General features: G+C 41.0%; 1 protein-coding gene across 2 annotated transcripts in view; it reads left to right on the forward strand.

The window, feature by feature from the left end:
• Positions 1–18,685, forward strand: part of SDC3 (syndecan 3) — a 175,676-nt gene that overhangs the window by 128,431 nt on the left and 28,560 nt on the right. The window lies entirely within an intron of this gene.

Raw genomic sequence — 18,685 nt, forward strand, 5'->3', positions numbered from 1 at the left:
ATTACATTCCATGAAAAACTCCTTGATCCAATTACTCCATAATGAAGTGCTCCAAAAAACGATGTGCCACCTCACACATGGTCCCCCACTTATGAGTATATCCTCACCCCAAGGTGTGTGACTCTACACTTAAGTTGGGTCAAACAGCGCTTGCGAGCCTCTCCAGAGCTCAATCTGATAGGTCTAGATCTCCCCGGCTTCTACGATCTTTCATATAGCAATCTCCCCATAAGTGGATAGCATCAAGGTGCACATGGATATATAAAAAACACCAATAGTGCTTATATCATTAAGACAGACTTTATTAAAATATTCCAAATTGAGTACTCACAAATTCCTGGTGCTTCTAGTGCACCAGGCTAAATCAGGCAGCGGTGTATAAAAATTCCCCCAAAGCCACACAACTGATGTCTTCCCGCTGACTACTTTCTCTTTGTAAGGGTCTGGGTTCCTTCATGGTCCTCACCCCTCCCCTATGCGCGTCGATACAGGGTCACGTGTTTTCCTCAGGGGGAATCACTTATCAGCATCCTTGTGATAGCAATAACGTTAAAGGGGTTGTAAAGGCAAACTTTTTTTTATCTTAATACATTCTATGCATTAAGATGAAAAGAATTTTGTGTGCAGCAGCCCCACTAACACTTACCCGAGGTCCCTCTCTGTCTAGCGATGTCCACATGTGTGTCAACTGTCCAAGATTCTCCTTCCTGATTGACTGAGACAATCAAAGTCAACTAACCAATCGGGGAGAGAGGGGACGGGCCAGGCCGGGGCTCTGTGTCTGAATGGACACAGGGAGCTGTGACTTGGCTCGGGTGCCCCCATAGCAAGCTGCATGCTGTGGGGGCACTGAACAGGAGGGAAGGGTCAGGATCACAGAAGAGGGACCTGAGAAGAGGAGGATCTGGGCTGCTCTGTGCAAATCCACTGCAACAGAGCAGGGTAAGTATAACATGTTTGTTATTTTTACAGGGAAAAGAAATTAGACTTTACAATCACTTTAAGTTAAAAAAAGTGTGTAGAAAAATAAAATATTAGCAAATAAACATCCCCTCCCCCTTCATCACACACATACAACCACACATACATAAATGGCAATTATGCAACACATATTAAATATTTCTGCTCATGTTGGGGTAATAATAATTTTAGAGCTTTTATTTATAATTAGCTCTAAATTGATGAGCTGTAAGAGTTTTTAATTTGTTGCCTATTAACAATTATGGATATCATAGTTTACTTTACATATTTGGAATCTAGTTACTCATAACAGTCTCATTTTTTATATAACAAAATGAAGTGCATTGTGTTCCTTAGCACTAAAATGGATACTTCTTGAGTGTATTTTTTTTGCAGAGAATATAGATTTGATAAATGTAATGCTTTAAGTGCATACATAACTGTATGAATGAGTGTTTTTATACCTGAATTTGACTACTTTCCAAGAGTTTTTACCGCTCTCCCCATCCCGATAGGACTCAATATGTCTTAAAGAGATTGTAAACTCCTATATATACCCAATGAAGTTAATGGCCTCAGTTGATACACAGAGATGAGGCAAATCCTCCTACATAAGTTGTGCCTGTCTATCTGCAGCCCTTTCTTCTCTACATCTGTTCAAAAAGCTGAATTTTAAGAGAGTTCAGAAAAAAGGGGTGGAGAGCTGAAGTTACACTCTGCAGAGCTCAGTGAGGAGAGCTCTGAGAGCTGATTGGAGGGAAGGGACGCATCCACCTTCAAAGCACACAGGAACATACAGCGAGGGGAAAAAAGTGTTTGATCCCCTGCCGATTTTGTACATTTGCCCACTGACAAAGAAATGATCAGTCTATAATGTTAATGGATTTATTTTAACAGTGAGAGACAGAATAACAAAAATTTTCAGAAAAAGGCATTTAAAAAAAGTTATAAATTAATTTACATATTAATGAGTGAAATAAGTATTCGACCCCTTCACAAAATATGACTGCTTTTTCAAATTTTCCCATCACTGAGGTCGAAAATGAAGGTTGTTTTGACCCCAATAACCATTAGGAAATTGAACGAACTTTCCTAAACATTACAAAATTCTTTTAGTGTATAGCCAGCTTATATCTCTCAAACATGATGAGTAATCACATCTTAGGCAGTTGTTAAAAGAACGGGTGCCCCCATTGAAATGTCTCCTTTCACCTCATGTTCTAGTGACAATTGGTATTGTCCTATTGGTTGCCAGGACCATTAGATGGTAAAAGTGAAACTCCCCAGTTGAGGACACGGACAGGAAAAGAACCTTTGACAGAAGTCCTTAATGCCCCTTTCCTTTCCTTTTCTTCAAACCTCCTTTTATGGGATAGATAAGGTCAGTACTGAATAGCAAAAAAAAATATTTTTATGAAGGGGATTATACCTTCCGGAGGTCAAGGACAGAAAATGTGTCTCCATAATAGGGGAGGAACAATGGTAACTGATACCAATGCAACACAGATAGAGAGCACACAAAGTTAGGAGCTCACAACATTTCTGGCTGGATCAACAGTTTTTTTTGGGGGGGGGGGTTGCACTTATCCAGAAGATATAACAGAGCAGTGGCGGCTAGTGAGGTTTTAGGATGGGGGGGCACCAGACCCCGTCCTTCCTTTTTGACCCATCCCACTTGGTGAAAATGGGTGTGGTTTGAGCAAAATAGGGGGCGTGGCTTTAAGGTGGTGTGGTTAGCGTCTGAGATGAACGAGGGATGGAGGAAGAGGGAAAGAGGAATGAAGGGAGAGAGGAATGAAGGGACAGCAGTCCCAGATCCTACACAACAATAGAAATGTGTATTCTAGAAAGTTTAACAATCAGCAGATAAAGATACTCCAAACACCTGGTGTTAGCACTTCAATCATCCCGACACCATGGTTGTTATGGTGTCAGGATAATTGAAGCACATTATTTCTATTATTACATTGTAATATAAAATTAAATCATTCAACTCACCATAATGCAGAATCAGTGGGAGCCCTGAGCGTGTCACTAGCCACGTCGCCTATAACCAGATGCCATCAGGCGTCCCCAGCAGAGTCCGTCCTTACATCAGGTGTCCCCAGCGGAGTCCCTTCTTACATGCAGCCGGTGTCACATCAAATGCAGCTTGTGTCACATCAAATACAGCCTTTGTCACATCAAATGCAGCCTCTGTCCCACCAAATGCAGCCTCTGTCCCAGCCTCTGTCCTACCAAATGCAGCCTCTGTCCCACAAAATGCAGCCTCTGCTCCCCCAAATGCAGCCTCTGTCCCCCCAAATGCAGCCTCTGTCCCACAAAATGCAGCCTCTGTCCCACCAAATGCAGCCTCTGTCCCCCAAAATGCAGCCTCTGCCCCCCAAATGCAGCCCCTGCCCCCCAAATGCAGCCTGTGCCCCCCAAATGCAGCCTTTGCCCCCCCAAATGCAGCCTGCCTGTGTCCCATTAACCTGTTCCCGACCAGCGCACGCCGATATACGTCGGCAGAATGGCACGGGCAGACCGACCTGCCAGCCGGCAGCGCGCTCGCGTGCTGGTTGGGACCCCCATGAGTTCGGTCGCCGGTCCCACGGACTCGATCGCCGCGGGCATACCAGTGATCGTCTCACGGGCGGCTGAATGGAGAGATACCGTTGTAAACAGCATCTCCCCTTTCTGCCTAGCAACAAGTGACGCTGATTGGATGTGATTGGAGCAGAGATCAGTGTTCACTAAATGAAAGCCCTGCCCTCAACAGTTAGTAACACACCCCTAGGAACACTTAACCCCTACACTGCCACCCACTGGTTAACCCCTTCACTGCCAGTGTCATTTACACAGGAATCACTGCATTTATATAGCAGTGATTGCTGTATAAATGACAATGGTCCCAAAAATGTGTCAAAAATGTCCGATGTGTCCGCCATAATGTCGCAGTCACAATAAAAATCGCTGATCGCCGCCATTACTAGTAAAAAAAAAAAAAATCTTAATAAAAATACCATAAAACTATCCCCTATTTTGTAAATGCTATAACTTTTGCGCAAACCAATCAATACTCGCTTATTGTGATTTTTTTCCCAAAAATATATAGAAGAATACGTATCGGCCTAAACTGAGGGAAAAAATTTTTTGTATATATTTTTGGGGGATATTTATTATAACAAAAAGTAAAAAATAATTATTTTTTTTCAAAATTGTCGCTCTATTTTTGATTATAGGGCAAAAAATAAAACCGCAGGGGTGATCAAATACCACCAAAAGAAATCTCTATTTGTGGGAAAAAAAGAACGTCAATTTTGTTTGGGAGCCATGTCGCATGACCGCGCAATTGTCAGTTAAAGTGATGCAGTGCCGAATCGCAAAAAGTGGTCTGGTCTTTGACCAGCAAAATGGCCCGGGGCTGAAGTGGTTAAATGCAGCCTGTTCCTCCCCCCCCCCCCCCAAATGCAGCCTGCCTGTGTCCCATTGAATGCAGCCTGTTCCTCCCCCCCATGCATTCTGCCTGTGTCCCATTAAATGTAGCCTGTGCCCCCCCCCCATGCAGCCTGCCTGTGTCCCATTAAATGCAGCCTGCAGCGTCTGTCACTTCAAATCCCCTCCCCTCCCTGTGGTACTTACTTTGCTGTTGTCCTCTCCCGCAGTGTCTCCTTCCACTGGCAGCGCTGATGGAGCGGCATGCTTCCTGGTTCCTCTCCCGGGCGCAATGGGAGAGAGAGACAGGAAGTGACATCTAACTGAGGTCAGATGTCAATCAAATCTGAAGTGCCTAGTAGCTTCTGCCCGGCGCCTGTAGTATATATTACTATGGCCGGGCGGAAGCTAATAGGCGCTTCAGAAAACGCTGCAAGGCGTGCTAAACGCCCGCAAATGCAGCGCCACGTCTGCAATCTCGTGATTGCATAGAAGTGGCGCTTCCCATAAGGGCACTGTGTCCGGCGTCGTACTCTGTTCGGCATCCGAACACATGGCACTTAAGGAACTTTCTTTGTATTTTTTTCTTTTTTTAAATGGACAGTATTAAAATTTTATTTTATATTTAGAATTTTTTTTTTTTGTGGCTGCCTGGAGGGGGGCGGGGGGGTGGCATTGACAAGGCGCCCCCCTATGGAACACGCCGCCACTGTAACACAGATGTATTTAGCAGACCAAAGGGAGCAACTATTTTAATTTTGGATTACAGTCACTTTAATATGGGCTTGTACAGAAAGAAACAAGTACAATTTCATTTTAGTTGTACGACTACATTGAATCACATTGTGCAAGCAATCATTAGTGTTTGATAATCATCTACCATGTTCCACAGGAGTAGTAATCGGTATGGAGCAGTTTTTGTTTATTTACTTTTATTTCTTTAATAGGTACAGTCATTTTATTTTTAATTACTTTCTGTTCTTAGCAAGAAAGAGATCTGTTTTAGTTCCCTTAGGCTAGGTTCACACGAGGTGGGTGGTTGCGGGAATTGCACCTATCCTCACACCCAAAACGTGCTGCATTTTTACAAACGCACCGGGCCTAAATTGCGGAAATTTTTTTTTTTCTATATATTTTTTGGGGATATTTATGATAGAAAAATGTAAAAAATATTGCTTTTTTTTCAAAATTGTCGCTATTTTTTGTTTATATCGCAAAAAATAAAAACCGTAGAGGTGATCAAATACCACCAAAGGAAAGCTCTATTTGTGGGAAAAAAAGGATGTCAATTTTGTGTGAATACACCGTCGCACTACCACCCAATTGTCAGCTGAAGCTACGCAGTGCAGTATCGCAAAAAATGCTCTGGTCAGCAAGGGGGTAAATCCTTCCAGGGATGAAGGGGTTAGGTTTATTTTCTAAATAAGTATGACAAAAAAAAAATGACAACTTCAAAAAACTTGTCATGCATGCCTCTTATTAAATATCTTGAACTCATTATAAGTGGGTCATTTGTGGGTATTTGTACTGTCCTTGCATTTTTGGGCCTCTAAGAATGAGATGGGTCGTCAGTACATTGGCATTGATCAATTTTCAGATATACAGTATCTCTCAAAAGTGAATACACCCCTCACATTTTTGTAAATATTTTTTTATATCTTTTCATGTGACAACACTGAAGAAATTACACTTTGCTACATTGTAGTGAGTTTACAGCTTGTATAACAGTGTAAATTTGCTGTCCCCTCAAAATAACTCAACACACAGCTATTAATGTCGAAATCACTGGCAATAAACGTGAGTATACCCTAAGTGAAAATGTCCAAATTGGGCTCAAAGTGTCAATATTTTGTGTTACCGCCATTATTTTCCCACACTGCCTTAACCCCCTTGGCCATGGAGTTCACCAGAGCTTTACAAGTTGCCACTGGAGTCCTCTTCCACGCCTCCATGATGAAATCACTGAGCTGGTGGATTTTAGAGACCTTGCGCTCCTCCACCTTTCATTTGAGATGCCCCACAGATGCTCAATAGGGTTTAGGTTTGGAGACATGCTTGGCCAGTCCATCAACTTTACCCTCAGCTTCTTCAGCAAAGCAGTGGTCGTCTTGGAGGTATGTTTGGGGTCGTTATCATGTTGGAATACTGCCCTGTGGCCCAGTCTCTGAATAGAGGGGATCATGCTTGGCTTCTGTATGTCACATTACATGTTGGCATTCATGGATCCTTCAATGAACTGTAGCTCCCCAAAGCGAGCAGCACTCATGCAGTCCCAGACCATGACACTCCCACCACCATGCTTGGCTGTAGGCAAGATAAACTTGTCTTTGTACTCCTCACTTGGTTCCACCACACATGCTTGACACCATCTGAACCAAATATATTTATCTTGGTCTCATCAGACTACAGGATATGGTTCTAGTAATCCATGTCCTTAGTCTGCTTGTCTTCAGCAAACTTGCAGGCTTTCCGGTGCCCTGCCTTGCTCTCTCCACAAACCCCAGAGTCCCCCTAGCACTCAGTGAGCCGCCTGGGGCCATTAGCATGGCATTCCTCTGTGACCCAGCTGACCGAGGGACAGTCCACGGCTTCAACCTTACCACGGGGAGTAGCGGCCACCCTGCTCCTGTATGCCAGCCTGAAGGGTTATCGAGGTTCCAGCAAGTAAGTGGCAGCCATCTTGCTACACCCTGGCAGACGCTTGCGGCCTTGCCATTTCTTCTGTACCTAATCCAGGCCCCGATGGACTACCGGAGCATCCCGGCCCGATGGACCATGGCCCTGACAGAGATTGTAGCTTGTATCCACCTCCATCTGTGGCACATGTAGCGGCTGATAACTGTGGCGCTACACAGTTTACTTTTATCTACAGATTCCAATTATCCGCAGGCAGTTTTTTGGTAAAGGTGAACTGTGCTTTTATTGGAAATCTGTCATTACAGAAATATGATGAAAAGAAAAGAGGAGAAAGTTGTTTGATTTACTGTTGACTCTTTGCTTTGCTTTACTGTTGTCTTTGTAGGATGCCCACTTATAGGGAGAGTGACAAAGTTGCCGAATTTCCTCCATTTGTAAACTGTGTGCACAATCTTGATGGATAGGATGACTTCTTTAGACTTTAGAATTGCATTTGTGATCTTTTTTTTATCTTTTTCAGTGCTAAGAGCTTCAATAACTCCTCTTCTGAGATCCTATGAAATCTCTTTTGAAGCCTCAGTTTTTTCAATGTACAAAGCCACATGAGTTATTTTTACTTGTCTTTATTTTATCTCCTGATCATTTTTGTTTCAAAGATGTTTAAGTCAGGAAAATAAATATCACATTGAATCATTCTTCTGTGCATTAAAGGAACATTTATATATTGAGATCCTTGTTATCTAATGAAGTGTTATTTTACCACAACTCGTGGCATCCTTTTCTGTTCTCCTCAATGCATTTAAAACATCAGTTCTCATCAGCCAAAATGTAATGGCATTTAATCATAAAACCCAAATGGACCTGTTATTTATGACTATAATATACCCAGGCTGCATAAACAGTCAAAAAATGTGGCTTTTCTACCTGTTTTACACAAGGTAGGGCCCCAGCTTTGTGGTCTGACTCTCCTAAGTGCTGGCAGCACAGGGCATTTTAACCCTTGCTGCAGCACTTAGCAGTGTATTCAAAGTAAATGGGCCTCTTATTGTTGTTGTTGTTCAGTCATTTAGTCGTGTCCGATTTTTCATGGACCATAGCACACCAGGCTTTTCTGTCCTCCACTGTCTCCGGGAGCTTTCTTAACTTCATGTTTATTGTTTTAATGATGCTATCTATCCATATTGTTTTCTGTTGTCTTCTTCTCCTTTTCCTTTTATGTTTCCAAGCAAAGGGGTCTTTTCCAATGAGTCCTCTCTTCGCATCAGGTGGCCAAAGTATTCAAGTTTCAGCTTCAGGACCTGTTATTCTAGTGAATATTCAAGGTTGATTTCCCCTAAGTTTGACTGGTTTGATCTTCTTGCCATCCAACTTTCTAGAGTCTTCTCCAACACCATAGTTCAAAAGCATCAATTCTTCAGCATTCAGACTTCCTTATGGTCCAACTTTCACAGCCATAGGTTACTGGGAATACGATAGCTTTGATGATACGGCACTTTGTTGGTAGGGTGATGTCATATTTATTACTACAGATTAAATTGCATTTCAGTAAACCATGATCCTGCTGAAACACTAGGTTGAGCTGATCTTCCTCCATTTGTGGCATAAGCCATTCTGTAATCATGTTCAAATACTTGTAGCGAGAGTGACAACAGTGGTAAATGGTAGGGTTGAACAAATACCGTTATTTACCGGCCAGTACAAGTACCAATACTTTTGGTCAAGTACTCGCCAATACAGAGTACTGACAAAAATAAGTTTTACCTCTGCACTACACATTTTCAATATAAGCCCTGTTGGTGACATGACAGATGATTGCCATTTACTAGGGTTGCACCGATACTGGTATTGGTATCGGTAAAGATTAAGCATTTGCACAAGTACTCATACTTTTCATGTTAATACAGTTTTGATAGGTTCATTGCTTTATGAATAAGCCTTATTTTCCTCCTTAAATCACACTGTGCAGCAATGGACTTGTTTTAAAATAACTGCCAACTTTCCACTGTATAGGAGAAGTGATAAAGATACCTTGACTTTGGTGTGATCCAGTGTGATTTCAGCCTATGAACGGTAGTTGCAGTGGGAATCAGGATAGACAGCAGCATAGATTGGTACATTCCCATTTACTTCCTCTGTGTTAAATGTGTCACATGACTTGCTATTGTTACAAGGTCTCAGGTGTGAATGGGGAGCAGGTGTGTTAAATTTGGTGTTATCGCTCTCAATCTCTCATACTGGCCACCGAAAGTTCAACATGGCACCTCATGGCAAAGAACTCTCTGAGGGTCTGAAAAAAAGTATTGTTGCTCTACATAAAGATGGCCTAGGCTATAAGAAGATTGCCAAGACCCTGAAACTGAGTTTCAGCATGGTGGCCAAGACCATACAGCGTTTTAACAGGACAGTTTCCACTCAAAACTAGACATGTGCATTCGTTTTCTTCCGAATGCATTTTCGTCCGAATTTCAGGTATTTTCGTTATCATTTTAACAAACGATAAAGAAATGTGCAGAATACGAAAACTGCAATATCCAACATAACCAAATGCTTTATTTTCGTTTTCGTTGCAACAACAGTTCAATATAGACATGTCGCTGACAATAGCGATCTGTGTCCATCGAACCTGTGGTCGAATGTGCCTAACCTTAGCTCTATTAGTCCAAGATTATTCTACATAAAGAGAAAAGATTCGACATAGAGAGAAAAGATTTGACATTATATAGACAATAGCAAAAAAGGTTGAATGTGCCTAACCTAACTATATTAGTCCAAGATTATTCAACATAGAGAGAAAAGATTTGACATGAAGATTCGACGAAGCAGTCGCCGCGAGTGGACTTTAATGGTCAAATTCTCCACACATAGGCTATAGAAGAATTCTAATGTTGGTTGACTAGTAATAATAATTCATAAATATAATTATTACTAGTCATACAAGATTAGAATTCTACTATAGCTTGTAGGCGGAACATTGGACCGGAAATGTACGATTACGGCGTCGTACAGTTTAGCTGCTCCGTCGAATCTTCTTAGAACATTCGTATGTGCTCAACGTCATATCCAAAGGTTGTCTTTGGGAAATAGACGTATGAGTGCTGCCAGCATTGTGGCAGATGTTGAAGGGGTGGGGGGGTCAGCCTGTCAGTGCTCAGACCATATGCCGCACACTGCATCACATTGGTCTGCATGGCTGTCATCCCAGAAGGAAGCCTCTTCTAAAGATGATGCACAAGAAAGCCTGCAAACAGTTTGCTGAAGGCAAGCAAACTAAGGACATGGATTTTTGGAACCATGTCCTGTGGTCTGATGAGACCAGGATAAACTTATTTGGTTCAGATGGTGTCAAGCGTGTGTGGTGGCAACCAGCTGAGGAGTACAAAGTCTTGCCTACAGTCAAGCATGGTGGTGGGAGTGTCATGGTCTGGGGCTGCATGCGTGCTGCCACTTCTGGGTAGCTACAGTTCACTGAGGGAACCATGAATGCCAACATGTACTGTGACACACTGAAGCAGAGCACGAGCCCTTCCCTTTGGAGACTGGGCCACAGGGCAGTATTTCAACATGATAACAACCCCAAACACACATCCAAGATGACCACTGCCTTGCTAAAGAAGTTGAGGGTAAAGGTGATGGACTGGCCAAACATGTCTCCAGACCTAAACCCTATTGAGCATCTGTGGGGCATCCTTAAATGGAAGGTGGAGGAGCGAAAGGTCTCTAACATCCACCAGCTCCGTAATGTTGTCATGGAGGAGTGGAAGAAGACTCCAGTGGCAACCTGTGAAGCTCTGGTGAACTCCATGCCCAAGAGAGTTAAGGAAGTGCTATAAAATAATTTTGGTCACACAAAATATTGACACTTTGGGCCCATTTTGGACATTTTCACTTAGGGTGTACTCACGTTTGTTGCCAGCGATTTCAACATTAATGGCTGTGTGTTGAGTTATTTTGAGGGGACAGAAAATTTACACTGTTATACAAGCTGAACACTCACTACTTTACATTGTAGAAAAATGTCCTTTCTTCAGTGTTGTCACATGAAAGGGTATAATAAAATATTTACAAAAATGTGAGGGGTGCACTCACTTTTGTGAGATACTATACCAAAGGCAGAAGAATGCATTTGGGGCCATCATTTTGTTAAGCTCTAAAGCATTCATCTATAAAGGCTTTTAGACTAGGTTCACATTGCTGCAATTTCTGAAAAGTGATCTGCGGTGAGTCACTTTATTCTTGCGTTAAGGTAATTTTGAATGGAACTTATACATAGCAACCAAGAGCTAAGCATTTGGCTCTCAGCTGTGGCAAAGTCCCATTGACTTCAATGAGTGAGTTAGACAGGCCCCACCTATCAACTCAACAAACTGTGTTAAATGGCATGTGTATCGCCCCCTTGTGGTTTCTTTAATAGGCATTTGGTGGGCAATTGGGGGAAGGTGATAATAACACGCCCAAAAAGCAGGATTTTTATGCCTGTGTGAATGAGATCTTACAATTTGGGGCATTGCAACTTTTTCTGGTTTGGCAAGTTTACACAATTGCGAAATTAGATATATTTGGTATGTATTAATCCAACACAGTCTCTTCACTTGTCTCTTTCAATGTTATATCTTGACATATATGCACAACACATTTCAGATTGTACCATAATTAGTCTAAATTGCATTTCATAATAATAAAAAAAAAGGAGATTGCGTATTTTATTGTACCTTGCACTGTGCAATACTATGTCATATCAAACCCCTTCCTACTTGTTTTACTCATCTGTAACCTTAAAAACTCTTATCTTTATTTTTTAATAAAAAAACAGATTATACGTAAAATATGTGTGTTAACATGCAGAATCTTTATCTTCATTTATTTACTAATTATATTATGGCTTAAATGTAAAATCGTATTTAAGGAGTCAATGATAAGGATTCCAGAGAATTACTAGGCCCCACACATACTGTATCTGCTGTTATGCCCCGCTTTTCGATTATTTAATATTGTAAGGTTACTTGTGAAAATGCTTTTTTATTTTTCTGGTTAAATATAAGCAAGTATTTGGCCAGTTTTTTTAAATGAACCAACATAAAAAGAGAAACGCTCTGAACCATTACACTCCTGGGGGAAACACACTTACGTACATGCATTAATATCTATATAGAATGAAATATACAGTATGTTGTACAAAGCAACTAAACACATGGAAAACATGGAATCAGTATACCCAAAAACTGTGTGTATATATATATATATATATATATATATATATATAGTATCTCATATACACCGTACACATTAACTTCCATTATACATTATGGAAATGAAATAATTCCACTGTGCCTTGACATTATTCTTGCTATCAGACACAGCTGTTGTTTTGGAGCTTTGTCTTCAAGGCATAGTAAACCTTAATCTGCATAGTAATCCATCTAGTGCTAATATTGTTGGGAGGAATTTGTTTACTGACTTAGAGGCAAAATCATTAAATGAATTCAAGTAAAAAATGTGATGAGATCATCTCCATATTCTAATACCTAATAATTCATTTTCTATGTTGTGGGGTTATGCCTTTACCTGGCTGATGGTTAGTTTGGTATTTCTTTTCATACAAATGTTTAATATCAGTCTTCGTCCTCTATCAGATAGTATGAGATGCATTGCTCAAAATAAAGAATCATCCTTCCACGCTGCAACTTTCAGTCTTTCTTTTTCCTTTAGGCCTCAAATGTGAAGGGCAGCAAAACCAGTTGTGGTTGAGCAGCAAAAAGTTGTGGTTGAGCAGCAGTTTTACTGCCCCTAACCACTTCCCCTTTAGCTGCAAAGAGAGTAAATATGCTGCAGCAAAAATAATCCCCTCTGTTGCGTTCAGTTGGCAGTGCCATCCGAGTATGACTTGTGTAACTTAATGGGGGGTGCCCTGTAATCACGTGCAATACACATGGGTGCGGCAAGCAGGATCCATGGGGTCAAAGCAGGTGGTTAGGGGGAGATGTACAAGGGGTCAAAGCAGGAAGTGAGGAGGTCATACAATGCATCCTCACCGTCTGTCAAATGCTCTCTGAAGAGTAATCCAAACTCAGATTACTAGTGTAAAGTAGTCTTTGTTCTTTGCCGTTTCCTTACTTTGAGACTGTGATTAGGGTCTTTGCTCACAGTACTGATGTATGAACTGCAGATCTTCCCGGCAAAAGGTTCTCACGCAAAAACACATCCATGGCCAGTATAGTGTGTGCATTTACACCCACATATGTGTGCAAAAATGATTCAATCTCCAAGAATGCCAAATAGTTAGATAATATGATCTGCTATTCAAGAGGGGGAGGTGCTATTTACACACATGTGCATGTATTTACATTTACACGTGTAAAATATTTTTTATTGTTTTTTTACAGTGGGCAGAATTCCCCCCCCCCCCCCAGACACCAATGATGGGGTCTAATTTCTCCCAATGACGCCAACAGTGGGGCCCAATTCTTCACAATGACACCAATGATGGGGCACTATTCCTTCCAATGACACCAATGATGGGGCACAATTCCTGCCAATGACACCAACGATGGGGCATTGTTTTTTTTCCGCTGACATCAGGAGGTTTTCTACACCTAGTGGCCACAGTCTGACTCCCCTCCCTTATGTCTGAAGGACCATAAACTGGTCCTTTGTTTTGAAAGTTTGGAGACTCCTGCTTTAGATGATCATACAAACTGTCATGCACTCTCTTAATGTATAAAACTCTGATATATGGGCAGGGAGCTTGTACAGAAGTCAATCTACCGATTAACTTCTTTACAACTGCCCTGTTGGATTTTCCATGCTCGATCAGCACTGCAGGCTACAGCCTGCAACACCAATTAGTGTATTCTGCTGGTGGGGGAGTCTCTCCACTGTCAGAATAAAATAGCTCAGCGGGGAGTATTCCCCAGTCCACAAGGAGTGTATGGATGGGGGAATTGAGTCAAATTTTACTGACTAATCTATGGGCTGTCATAGTCTCTGTAGTGTTATCAATTACTCTGTATACTTTAGACAGGTGCAGACTCTTCAATTTGACCATCCCCATAAGCGAGAAGCACTTAGTTCTTTAAACATAGCTCTATCATTCTGATTAAAAAAACTTGACATTTAATCAAAACCTTTAGAAGAGGTCATTAACTTAGCAAAAGTGATTTTATAAGGAATGTTCTTAAGCAAAGTATGTTGTACTATATGTGATGGGTCATGCTGGAGAGTCATAATGCAACATAGATGCTTTAAGTAAAAGCTTTCTTAAAGGAACATGTACTAGATTCATGGGTTCGAATCCCAACCATGGCACTACCTGCCTGGAGTGTGTATTTTCCCCTAGAGCCTGCATGGGTTCTCTCCTGGTACGCCAGTTTGCTTCCACACTCCAAAGACATGATGGTAGGTTAATTGGCTCCTGTCTAAATTGGCCCTAGTATTTTGTATTTGGGTTAGGGACTTTAGTTTGTAAGCTCCTTGGGGGCAGGGACTCATGTAAATGTATAATAAATATGTAAAGTGATGCGTGAATTGATGCTGCTATATACTGTATGTACCTGTAATCAATAAATACATTTTTCATAAATAATGGGGTGATATGTAGTGTAAAGAGTAAACTGTTACAGATGAATATGTTAGCAATAGATATTGTACAAACTGAGAAGATGTTATTAGATTTTAGGTAGTTTTTACATGTTTTAATAGCATTTTGGACAGTTTTGGGTTTTAACTGCAGAGTCCTTAGTATATAAAACCTGAATATTTTAGCAAAATGATCTGCACACAGGGGAAAGCTTGCAAAGGATAGCCAGGGGGTGCTTTTTCTCCTGTTCTTTTTGGAATGATAGTTAAAAAATGTCAAATATTTACTTTCTATCTGCTTAATACAAGAGGCACAAAAGAGCCAGAATTAATTACGTAACAGGTGGCAAGAAACCAGAATTCCGGCAAACCTTTCTGGGTGGCAGCATATATTAGTTAAGAAGCACCTACAGATCTTTGTGTATACTGAAACATTTATAACTTAAAGTGTTACTAAACCCAGGACCCTGAATTCACTATATCTGGTCTCCCACATTACACAGAACATTGAAATGCAATTATTTTAGTAAATTTAAACTGCTAAATACTTTTTCTTATCAGCAGTATATAGCAATCTTGTGACTTCTATCAGTGTCCAGCCAAGCACCTGTTAAAGCTTGTAGGCATTTTCATTCTCCCCTAATTGGTCTATGAGGCTGCAGGATCCCTGACTCTCTGTCTGGACAGTGCTGATTGGCCCTGTGCTGATCACATGCACCCTCCAAAGAAAAAAAACTCTCTAGCAATGCACACCAAACTGAGCATGTGCAGACTGCCCCCCCCCCCCCCCCCCGGCTCTGTTCTATCAGAGGATGGATTGGGGACTGTGGGAGAAGGGAAGAATCAGAAAAGACAGGATTAAACTGCATTTTTAAACAATGCAAAGGATTAACCTCTTAGGTTCCACAGTGAGTGAAGCAAACATGCTTTACTGCCTATATAGACTGATTTTACATGTTGTGGGTTTAATAACACTTTAAAACCCAACTTTAAAGCCTAACTCTGCCTAAAAAGTTTTCCCATGCAGTGGGGCTGTGCTCACACTGCACAGGTCAACTACTCGTGTTGTCCATGGAAGAGGAGAAAGCTCCCTCACCCGATCCTCCACTCCACTGGCAATTGGCGCTCCCTCATGATCCAGCAATGGACTGTTCCAGATGTCCCGACGTCCAGAGCAGATCAATGAGGGACATCAGGGACAGTCCACTGTACAAGATCACTAGAACCACTAGAACTAGGTTATAAAAAAATGTCCCAAGCTTTGAACATCTCACCGAGCACTGTTCAATTCATCATCTGAAAATGGAAAGAGTGTTTCGCAACTGCAAACCTACCAAAACATGGCTTTCCACCTAAACTGACTGGCCGGGCAAGGAGAGCATTAATCAGAGAAGCAGCCAAGAGGGCCATGGTAACTCTGGAGGAGCTCAAACGATCCACAGCTCAGGTGGGAAAATCTGTCCTCCGGATAACTATTAGTTGTACACTCCACAAATCTAGCCTTTATTGAAGAATGGCAAGAAGAAAGCCATTGTTGAAAGAAAGCATAAGAACATAAGAATTCCTGTCTGCAGTTTGCGAGAAACCATGTGGGGGACACAGCAAACATGTGGAAGAAGGTGCTCTGTTCAGATGAGACCAAAATTGGACTTTTTGGCCTAAAAGTAAAACGCTCTGTATGGCAAAAAACTAACACTGCACATAACCCTGAACAAACCATCTCCACTGAAACATGGTGGTCACAGCATGATGTTGTGGTGATGCCTTTCTTCAGCAGGGACAGGGAAGCTGGTTAGAGTTGATGGGAAGATGGTTGGAGCAAATACAGGGCAATCTTAGATGAAAACCTGTTAGAGACTATAAACAACTTGAGACTGGGGCGGAGGTTCACTTCCGGTAGGACAACGACCCAAAAAATACAGCCAGGGCTACAATGGAATGGTTTAGATCAAAGCATATTCATGTGTTAGAATGGCCCAGTCAATTGAAAATTTGTGGCAAGACTTGAAAATTGCTGTTCGCAGACGCTCTCCATCAGATCTGACAGAGCTTGAGCTATTTTTCAAAGAAGAATAGGCAAATATTTCACTCTCTAGATGTGCAAAGCTGGTAGAGACATACCCCAAAAGACTTGCAGCTGCTATTGCAGTGAAAAGTGGTTCTACAAAGTATTGACTCAGGGGGCTGAATACAAATGCCTGCCACACTTTTCAGATGTTTATTTGTAAAAAAAAAAATTGAAAACCATTTATCATTTTCCTTCCACTTCACAATTATGTGCCACTTTGTGTTGGTCTATCACATAAAAAAAAAATACATTTACATTTTTGGTTGCAGCATGACAAAATGTGGAAAATTTCAAGGGGTATGAATACCTTTTCAAGGCACTGTTTTTGGAAAGTCATGGTTTTGTAGGTGTCTGCAATAAACATCGCATTGCGTTTAGGCTATTAGGAAAAGGCGTGTACTTGGTTGGAAGGGTCCAGTCAAGAAAGTATAGAACTATCCATTAGCAGGAAGTTGTGAGTTAGTGCTTCCTGTATATTAATGGTTGTTGTGATGGTCACAAGTGTGGCACATAGTAGTTTCTTCAATGGAACCCTAAACCAGTCCTCAGTATGTTGAGGAACTGTAGGGAGTGGAGCCCAACCAGGGAGCTGAGGTAAACGTAGATCCAGGTTTCTGCAAAACGAGACAATATCTTCAGGGCATTTTAATGTAGAGGTTCCCCTATCATTTTTTCTTGTCAGGGTAAAGGGGAAACTACGGTGGATTGGGGTGTTTACTGCCTAAAACAAGCAAGCAACAAGCAAAATTGCCTAATTTCTTCCTTTATGGCATAAGTATGCACTTTGCAGATCAAATTCCTGGGTCTAGATGGTAGGCCCTTAGGTTTTAGTGCTCTGCGAGCTAGATCTTGTTTGGTACATTGCAAGGAGGGATCACCAAGAATGTTGTTGAAGATAGTTTGTAGGATTATGTTTAAGTCGTCTAGTTGGGTGATTTTGATTGACTACAAACTGTAACTGGTTTCTGATCTCTGTTGTCCGGGTCCTCAACATGACATTCATGGTTCTGAATGGTACAGGCTTGTGCAATTATGTGTTATGTGTTCTTGAGTTTGGGTTGTTTATTTTGGCATAATTTATGCTCCTTAAAAGGCCAAAGGTGCTCCTTCGATTTTGGGCCCTTGTATGCATTTAGGCTTTAACGAAGTCTCACACATGTGTTATCCCTATACTCAGGAGGCATAGCAGAATGTGTTTTGGTGTGTAATTCTAAGCGTGCCTATGCTGTGTGTAAGAAACAGCTTGTTAAAATGACAACCTGGTGAAAAAACACATTTTAATCATATTTTTTCATTTTATAAAAAAAAATAAAAAAAATTAAAAAACTCACTATGCCTCCTACTAAATACCTTGGACTACATTCCAAAAATAGTTAATTTGGGGGTATTTGTATTGTTCTGGCATTTTAGAGCCCCATGAAATGATATAAGCCATCAGTACATCAGGATTATAACATTTTCAAATATATTGAGTATATGCCATAGTTTGTAATCTTCATAACTTTCACACAGAATAAATAATATACACTAATTTGGATTCTTTTTTTAATGAAGAAACTTTATGAAGTAAAAAACTATTTTCTTTTTTTCCCTTTTATATTGCAAACCATAAATAAACCATAAATAAATAAACTAATTAAAAAAAAATCAGTGGTGATTAAATGCCATAAAAAAAAAAACTCTATCCGTTTCAAACAAATTATATAAAATTTACTTGGGTACAATATTGCATGACTGAGTAATTGTTATTCAACGTGTGACAGTTCTGAAAACTGAAAAATGGCCTGAACTGGAAGGAGGGGTGAAACATTTTATTTTAACAAAATCCAATTGAAGTCACAGAAATAGATACTCGAATAGACATTGTAGTCTTACCCTTATTTGCCTCTTATTAGTAGTTATCTAGCATGTCTAAATGTAACTGCGCAATCCAAAGGCATTTGACCACACTGTCCAGTACACTGTTGACCTGGTCATGCACACCCCCTCTCTTGTTGTACAATACAATTCCATGAGGACACATGTCTTGTA

The sequence above is a fragment of the Lithobates pipiens genome, unplaced genomic scaffold (assembly GCF_037356315.1).
Source record: "Lithobates pipiens isolate NorthernLeopardFrog02 unplaced genomic scaffold, aLitPip1_a1.2 Scaffold_16, whole genome shotgun sequence".
NCBI classification, from domain to species: Eukaryota; Metazoa; Chordata; class Amphibia; order Anura; family Ranidae; genus Lithobates; species Lithobates pipiens.